The sequence below is a fragment of the Dendrobates tinctorius genome, unplaced genomic scaffold (assembly GCF_039654945.1).
Source record: "Dendrobates tinctorius isolate UK_male_01 unplaced genomic scaffold, ASM3965494v1 ptg000079l, whole genome shotgun sequence".
NCBI lineage: Eukaryota > Metazoa > Chordata > Amphibia > Anura > Dendrobatidae > Dendrobates > Dendrobates tinctorius.
In genome coordinates, this window is record NW_027361747.1 from 20,565,928 (window position 1) to 20,575,000 (window position 9,073).

General features: G+C 43.8%; 1 long non-coding RNA gene across 1 annotated transcript in view; it reads left to right on the plus strand.

Moving 5' to 3' along the window:
* The first annotated feature begins 3,321 nt into the window (after window positions 1-3,321).
* The window catches only part of LOC141096787 (uncharacterized), a 47,543-nt gene continuing 41,791 nt past the window's right edge, over window positions 3,322-9,073 (plus strand). The window contains exon 1 of the long non-coding RNA XR_012233775.1: window positions 3,322-4,437. This is a non-coding gene — a long non-coding RNA (uncharacterized lncRNA). The remainder of the gene's footprint in view (window positions 4,438-9,073) is intronic.

The following is a 9,073-nucleotide window of genomic DNA, read 5'->3' on the forward strand; positions in this document are numbered from 1 at the left end:
TTGGAAATGTATTTTCCTGCCCTATCCAGCAGTACTTCATGTTTCTCTGCAGCGCCTCCACAGGGGAAATTAGGTATTTCACAAGTCTAATTTGATTCATTGGTTTGTGCTGTTGATTTAAAGTAATTGACATTATGTGCCAAGTCTTTTAGAGTGAACTGTACGTTATGTGGCAGCTTTCTACATCACCACATAGATGGAAAGGAGGCCCAGGGTATTTAAAATAGGTTTCCTAATCTAAATAAATCTTTTAGAGAATAACTAAAAACGCAAACTTTTTGCTAGCAGGTCCATGGAGGTCTTGGGTCTTGAGACCCCCACTGATTTCCTTAGAAATGTGCTGCTCTTGCATGAGTGCACTCACTGAGCCGAGTGCGGATTCAATAGAAACTCCTGGGTTCCAAGTTGCAGTCACTGAATGTTCAGCCTCCCGAGATGCACAATTCTCAGGAGAGATCGGTGGGGTCTAAGGACATAGTCTCCCATCAATCTGCAGGAAATGAAAGTGCGTAAAAAAAAAAAGTTAAATGTCTAGTTTTTTTTTTTTTGTTTTTTTTTTAAAATGCAACATTTCTTAACAAGACACCTATCAATGCATCGTGAATTACGGACCGTTATTAAAGTGTTAGTGTTGTTTTGATGTAGACAATGCAATAAAACACGCTGCTCTGTACAGTTTGCTCCTTTTCATCACTGTAAAGTAGTGATGTCACTTCTGTAAATTATGACATATTTCTGAACTACTTCATTGTGGTACGTGTATTTGTAACGATCGCCTCCTACAGGGATCTCAAGTGTTTCAGATTGAAACTCATATTGTAAGGAATGATGTTTTGTATAATGCAAAGATAGATTGAATAAATGCAGTTCATTAGATGCAGTACTCACACTCTGAAGTAGTCATGCTGTTAAATGTTTTCCACTTTTAGGCAGAGTTCACATCTTCATTTTGTTTGAAACACAATGTGACGACTTCTCCTGCTTTGTGGGCCTCCACCATTTTCATGTTCAGAGTGCTAGGCAGCTGATTAGAAGAACCCATGGCTGCTGTTTTTTGGCACAAGGTTAGATGAGGCTGGGTTTTTTATAAAGCTGGGATATTTGCATCACCTGGCCTTTACTAATGAAGGCAGTGAACAAGACATAACCCAAATAGGCTAATTAAAGGCCCCGTCACACTAAACAAGATCGCTAGCGATATCGCTAAAGCGTCACCGATATCGCTATGTGTGATACTTACCTCCGACCGGCTCCCCCGCTGGTTATCACTGATTCCGCGAGAACGTCCTGGGCCGTTTCTCGTCGACTGCTTCCTGCTGGTGCCGAAGAGCGACGCGTGGACGTGGGCGGGAGGACGTCTTCATCGCCGCGTCTGACAGGTAAGTAACGACCCCTGCTATGTCGCTGGTGAGATCTGCCTGTTTGGCAGCTCACTAGCGACCATTTAGCGATGCATCAGCGATCCTGACCGGGTCGTATCGCTGTCAGGATCGCTGGTGCATCGCTAAATGTGACGGTACCTTAAGGTCTGAAACCTTGGTCAAAGTTATCACACAAATCTCCAAGTGTGGCCAAACTTTTGCACAGGCCCATTTTCCTTTTTTCGTAATTTTTAAAATCTAAAAATTGACAATATGCTTTTTTTTGCCTAAAATACAAAGGAAATGTATCACCTTTAACTTTAGGCCTTTTAGAGATAATTTCATTTTCAACTTGCTTAACTGTTCACAATAACAGTAATTTTCACCAGGGGTGCCCAAACTTTTACATGCCACTGGATCCTTCATTATCGGCATATGCAGGTTCCTCATCCTAACTTGGCTAAAGGTGCGCTTAGGCCTCTTTCACACTTCCGTTTTTGACCATCAGTCAAAATCCGCCAGTTTTTGAAAAAAAACGGATCCGCCATTTTTTTGGCGGATCCGTTTTTTTCCCCATTAAGTTGCATTACCGGCGGATCTTGACGGATGGCCATCCGTTGGATCCATTTTTTTGCGGATCCGCCAAAATGTTTGCGTCCGCCGGCATGCCTGGACGGACCATGCAACGTTTTTTTTGGCTGTAGGATCCACATTTTACAGTGCGCATGCCCGGAGAAAGGAAGTCAGCCGGGGATTTAACCCTGAAATCCTTTCTGGCGGTGGAAAAAAATTCTCTCTCTCTCTTTAGACTACACAACCTGTGACCAAAAACTGATGGCGGATAGGATACATTTGCATGTCATTTAGTAGCATATTTAGATACATCCGCACAGAATGATCGCAACTACATCGTCCGATGCACATATAATGTGATTGTTCTTGGCAGCACATGTCCTGTTTACACAGGATGGTGTGCTGCCCAGCAGTGGCGTATCTAGGGGGGGGCAGCCGTGGCAGTTGCCCCGGGCGCAGCCAGCAGGGGGGCGCAGTCGGGCCGCCTAATGCAGCGGTCCGCAGTGTTCTGCCGCCCCCCGCCTGAGAGTCGGCGGTTCTCTGTGTCAGCTGTCAAGCTGACAGCCGGCGCAGAGAAGGAGGCCGTGCCGGCTCCCAGGGAGCAATTGTACTGGCATCTATACAGACGCCTGTACAATTGAAGCTCTGACCGCCGAGCCAGAGCGACGTCAGCATCGTGATCAGGTCATGTGATCACGCTGCTGACATCACTCCCCGGCGCCCAAAGCAAACGTGGTAAGTGTGCTCCTCTGTGGAGCTGAAGAACCACCGAAGATGGGAGATGAGGGGGAGTTAATGAGTGGAGATGGGGGGATTTGTAGAGGGGATGGCGGTTAATGTGTGGGGGTATTTAGAGTGGGGATGGGGGTTAATGAGTGGGGATGGGGGTTAATGTGTGTGGGGGTTAATGAGTGGGGATGCCATGGGGTTAATGTGTGGGGGGATTTGGAGTGGAGATGGGGGTTATTTAATGTGATGGGGGTTAATGAGTGGGGGGGTTAATGAATGGGGATTAATGTGTGGGGGCGTCAATGAGTGGGGATGGGGGTTAATGTGTGTGGGGGTATTTGGAGTGCAGATGGTTATTTAATGTGTGGGGGGATTTGGAGTGGTGATGGGGTTAATGAGTGGGGATTGGGTTAATGTGCGCGGGGGTTAATGAATGGGGATGGGGGTTAATGTATGGGGGCGTTAATGAGTGGGGTTGGGGTTAATGTGTAGGGGTATTTGGAGTGGGGGTGGGGGGATTTGGAGTGCTGATGGGGGTTAATGAGTGGGGATTGGGTTAATGTGTGGGGGGATTTGGAGTGGGATGGGGGTTATTTAATGTGTGGGGGGGATTTGGAATGGGGATGGGGGTACTTAATGTGTGTGGGGGATTGGGGATGGGGGGATTTAATGTGTGGGGAGATTTGAGGACAAAATAAAGAGTATGTATGAGGAAACAGTATGGGGGATTGGTGCAGACAGTATGGGGAGCGAATGGGTTAATGTATGTGGATGGACACAGTATGGGGAGTCAGGGGTATGTGTGAGCAGACAGTATAGAGAGTGAGGGGGTAAATATATGAGGAGACAGTATGGTGAACAGGGGGGATGCTAGAGGGGAATAGTGTGAGGCGACAGTATATTGCAGATATTTTTATTTAGGGGCATTATAATGACACTTCTATCTTTAAGGACATCGTGTGGAGATTTTCTGCAGATTTTTTTTTTTTTTACATGCTGGACTAATGATGTTGTTGTATCCATATGTAGGTGTATTTTATGGCTCAATATTATGGATGTGTATACTGATGTATATTTCGACACGTATACAGCTTTTGTGCGGCTTTATGTATTTAAAATCGTATTCGATTATATATGATAGGTATGGGCACTGAACACTGGTTATTGTTATTTTTGTAATATGTGCTCTGCCTCTCATCTTACCGATTATTCTTGCTGCCCAGGTGCAATTTATACATTTAGTTTACATTTCCATTTCTTGTTAATGCCTTATTTGCGCTCCCCTATATATTAATTAATTTTTATATCATTGGTGATGCGTTACTACATTATTATATTAGGGTACTTCATTAGTTGTAGCGCTATTCAGCCCGTTTCTATCCTGTAAGGTCCTTTTAGGGACGCTCACTATTCCCTTTCATAGTACTGGCAGATTTTCTGCCTTTGGCCCATATCCAAGATGGCCGCGGCCGTCCTTCCTGTTCCTATACATGTGTGGGTGGACGCGCTTCCTGTCCCTCCCCCGTCTGCCTGTGGTCTGGCGTCTGACGTCATGGGGCCCCGTGCTGATCAGCGCCAGCCCAGGCAGCGATGGGGGATGTGGGGGGATTGGTCAGCGTCACCCCTCATGATTGGTGCTTGTTTTTTACCTCCCCTATTTAAACCGCAATTAACACCCTATTGACACGCCCCCTGAGGAAGGAAGATTATTTCCGAAACGTACGTCGGGGTCAGCTGAGCTTGGGATCCAGTGTCTCTCCCCTCTCCCCTCCTGGTATGTTTACCTTACTTTTGTGTCTTTGTAATTTCACCCCTGATTATATGGCTGTTCAGCTGGGGATTTTACCCCTTATTGCTTTTCACTGGTCTGCCTGTTATATATCGGGTGTGTATACTTGAATCTTTACCACCAGGTGTTTACTTATGATAGGGGTCAGAGTGAGGTTTTTGACACTGTATACCCCTTTGCTCTGCTTCTGCTTGTGTCACCCTTTATTTGTCATTGTTTGTGCTTTTCTACCTGTGTTATCTAATAAAGATTTGTGATTTTATCATACTTTGGACATCTATGCACTGATTTCCTCTTGTTGTTTCTGACTAGACATGTGTGGCCTCACTCAATGAAAATGAACGGAGCGAGGCCGGGCACGTCTAGTCGGAATGTGGCCAGAAGTATATAAATCACATACTTGTGCTGACATGACTGTACATCAGCAAGGGAGAATCCTAAAAGTGTGCAGTGCATTCGTTGTGAGAATTCAGAAGCTGCAGTGTCAGGATTCAGCTCTGCAGGTTCCAATAGTCATCACATGGACACTTCACTCATATGCGATTTTCATAGGTATGGTCCTGTGACAACGAGCTTCTCTTCCTGCTTCTCTCAGTTTTTTACTGAACATTGAGAGCATTAGGAGGAGCAGCTCGTGGGTACATGGCTAAGTGTGCAAGTTGCATATGTACTTGGGCGGGGGGGGGCGCCGAACCGAATTCTTGCCCCACGTGCCAGAAAGCCTAGATACGCCTCTGCTGCCCAGAGCGATGATCTTAAAACCAGCCTGGTCATAATTTCTCCTGCTGAACAAGCTTTCTGTGTCTGCCTGTGACCAGTGATGTGAGTGGAGAGGGCAGGCTGATTTTAGTAGCTAAGTCAACTCCTTCTCTGTCTATAAATCATCAGTAAGAAGGAGCTGGCTTAGTAATGGAAGTAAGCCAGTCAGCCCTGGTGTTGTGCTGATACATTGAGCTTTCTCGTGTGTCGAGTCCAACACAGAACTGACAGCGGGACATCAGTAGCGCTCTAATAATAAAAGTATGTTTTATACATATCTAATAATATTTTTATAGCTGGACAATAACTTTTTTGAACAAATTAATTTTTTTTAAAAAATTGCCTTATTTATGACTATACCTTTTTATTTTTTGACTTCAGTAAGCTGCATGAGGACTTTATTAACGCTTCTAATTATTATTTGCCTAATTTTGGCTTATTAAAGTCCTGGGATATTGGTGGCAGAAACTATAGATATGTTAGAAAATCTTAAAGCCAATTCCAACCTAATAGCTTAGGTGCTTGATACAGCGACACCTGGATTATACGGAAAATTGGACGTGATCGCCATAGTGTCTGGATATTTTAGAAGGAACCACTCATCACAGGGATCTTGACCTCATTGTTGCTTGTCACTATTACCTTTCTCATTCCACAGAATCTTACAACTCATTCTGCCTTCAATGCTGATTGTTATTTTTTGTGGAATGGAGCTGACATCATGACAAGTGCTCGCGATGTGCGCTACATGTCTTTTTATTGCTGGTAAAAGTCTGCCCTCAGACAGACATGGTGGCATATTTGTGGACAGACAGATGACAGAGATGCTTTCTTCAGTCATCAGGGAAACATTTAGGTGCGTGAATTTCTCTGGTGGATTTGCCCCCGCTTGGTTTTTTTTGCTGGATGTGAGGGTTCTCAGGACTGGTCATAGCACGTCTGACATTGACAGTCATAGATGTGTTATTTTATGTGTATGAACACAGAGATGAGACTGCATGGCTGGGGTACATAGCATCTTGTGTAGGCTTCTGTATGTGTTTCATTTGTACTATATCTGTGTGTTACATATATTTTTGCTGTATGATATTTCAACTTCGGTATGAAATTAGTGTTTACTATTACTTACAGGAAACAGAACATCAATCTATAATTGAAATATGCGCAATAATTACCTTTATTCACAGAAGCATATAAAATACCAGGGCAAATATATCTAGAAATGATTGTCTTGCATAGAATGATATCCTAGGGATTCTGATCTGGATATCTTACCCACACATTTTTGAAGGGCTTACATGTAAAAAAAAAAAGGGAGGGTAAGGTGGACAGAAGCGTAAGCAGTCTCTTCTTACATCAACAGCAGTATGAGCATCATCTTACCTCAGCACGCCTGGTATTTCCACTATTAGATCAGAAAGAAAGGTTGGACAGCAGTGTGAGCAGCCTCTTCTTACCTCAGCACTCCTAGTATCCACAGTATTAGATCAAAAAGATGGAATGGACAGCAGTGTGAGTAGCCTCTTCTTACCTGGTATTTCCAGTGTTAGGTCAGATAAATGGGGTGGATAGCAGTGTGAGTAGCCTCTTATCTCTGCACCCCTGGTATTTATAGTATTACATCAGAAATACAGGGTGGTCAGCAGTGTGAGCAGTCTCTTCTTACCTCGGCACCTCTGGTATCTCCAGTATTACATCAGGAAGACATGTTGGACAGCAGTATGAGCAGTTTCCTTATCTCAGCACCTCTGTTACCTCTAAAGACAGGGTCGACAGCAGTGTGGTCAGCCCCATCTTAGCACCCCTGATATATCCAGTATTAGATCTGAATGACAGCAGTGTTAGCACTTACATCTCCACCTTCAACACCTCCGGTATCTATAGTATTAGATCAGAAAGTCATGGTGGATAGCAGTGTGAGCAGCCTTTTCTTACTTCAACATCTCTGGTATCGCTAGTACTAGTTCAGAAGGGCAGGGTGGACAGCTGTGTGAGCATCTGAGAAGTAGGGATGCCCTATTTTCTTGATGTATGACCGAAGGCAAAAAAGTCAGAACAAGTTAGAAGGTGATGAATCTCTATGAATACTTGTACCAAACGCCAGCAAAAAAAAATATCTTGTTAATTGCGGATTCGGCCACGGATATTGAAGGATAGTATTTTCATGTATGTGTGTTAACCAGACCATGCAATGCATTAGAGTGCAATCTTTTCTTTTTGGTTGTTGAATAATGATCCTTTTTTTGGTACAAGAACTGCTGGCTTTAAGTCTTGCTACATTATACCTATTAAATTCAAGCAATGCTGAACTGTAATTTAATTTGTCCACATTCAGGCCTAGACTTGTTTGTGAAGCGAAAAAAGGAGAAATATGCAGCACTCACCAATATAGCTGAAAAACTGTGCGTCTTTATTTCACATGAATTCCGTCAATGGATATGTGGACATGCAGGACGTAAGGCCTCTTTCACACTTCAGTTTTTTGCATCAGTCAAAATCCGCCAAAAGGACGGATGGCGGATCCGTTTTAGTACTGATGACAACGGATGCCACCCGTCCGTTTTTTTGACGGATCCGACAAATGAACAATTTTAAAGGAATCGCAGCCTAGAGAGAGAGAGAGAATTTTTTTGTCCGGCAAGCTCCGTTTTTAAATCTTTGAGGATGGTGACGGACAGCAACTTTTGGCGGATCCGCAAAAAAAACGGATGCAACGGACGGCAATCCGTCACAATCTGCCAATACTGGAAGTCAATGGGGAAAAAAAACGGATCCTCAAAAGAAAATTGCGGATCCGTTTTTTTCAAAACCTGGCGGATTGTGACTGATTGTAAAAAACTGAAGTGTGAAAGAGGCCTTAGAGGAATGCTAGGGGAGGGAGGAGCCGGACACCTCCCTCCCCTAGCATTCCTCTAACGTCCTGCATGTCCACACATCCATTGTTGGAATTCATGTGAAATAAAGACGCACAGTTTTTCAGCTATACCGGTGAGTGCTGCATATTTCTCCTTTTTTCGCTTCACATTGAAATATTCATGTTTTTTCATGCAAGCACCTCCGTTTTTTGACTGAAATATATACCGCAATACTTCAGATAAATAGCTCCGTCTGTTAATGTGGTGATTTGTGTGCCTTAGTATGCCGTTCATCTGTTTGCTCTTTGCTGGGATCACTAGACTTGTTTGTGAATTTAGGATTATTGACATCATTGTGTTGCTATATCTCCCAATTACATTCCAGCTTATGAATGATGAGAATACTGGACATTCTGTGTAAAACGAATCTGTCAGTAGAATCAACCCTCCTATGCCCTCCTATATTGGCATGTAGGTAAGAGAAAGTTGAAATAATTCCTGAGAAATTCATGTTTTTCTTAAAGGGGTTGTCTGGCCTTATCAGCAGGCACATGGCTGTAAGAATGTTATTTGCATACATACCGTGGTCACGTGCTGACTAGACTGGTGCAGTTGTATTGAGCAAGGCCGGACAAGGGCTAATCGGAATGTGGCCGGGAGTATGCAAGTCACATACTTGCAACCACATGACTGCTCGCTCCCACCATCTGACAGTGTTAGGATTCACAATTCTATAGTCATGTTAGGATTCACAATTCTACAGTCACATGGAGAGACTGCAAACTTGTATCCAAAGGCTGGACAACCCCATTAATATGTAAATGAGCTGTTATAATCTGTGGGTCGGACATAGATCTCCCTGAGAATCTTGCTCCAGAGATTATACTTAATGAAAAGGAGCATTACCAGTGTGAGACATGTAATGACTGACAGTTCTCTCTCTTGATCTACATGTCTCAAGCTGGTAGCGCTCTTTTCATTTACAATAAGCCCTGGAGGCAGATTCT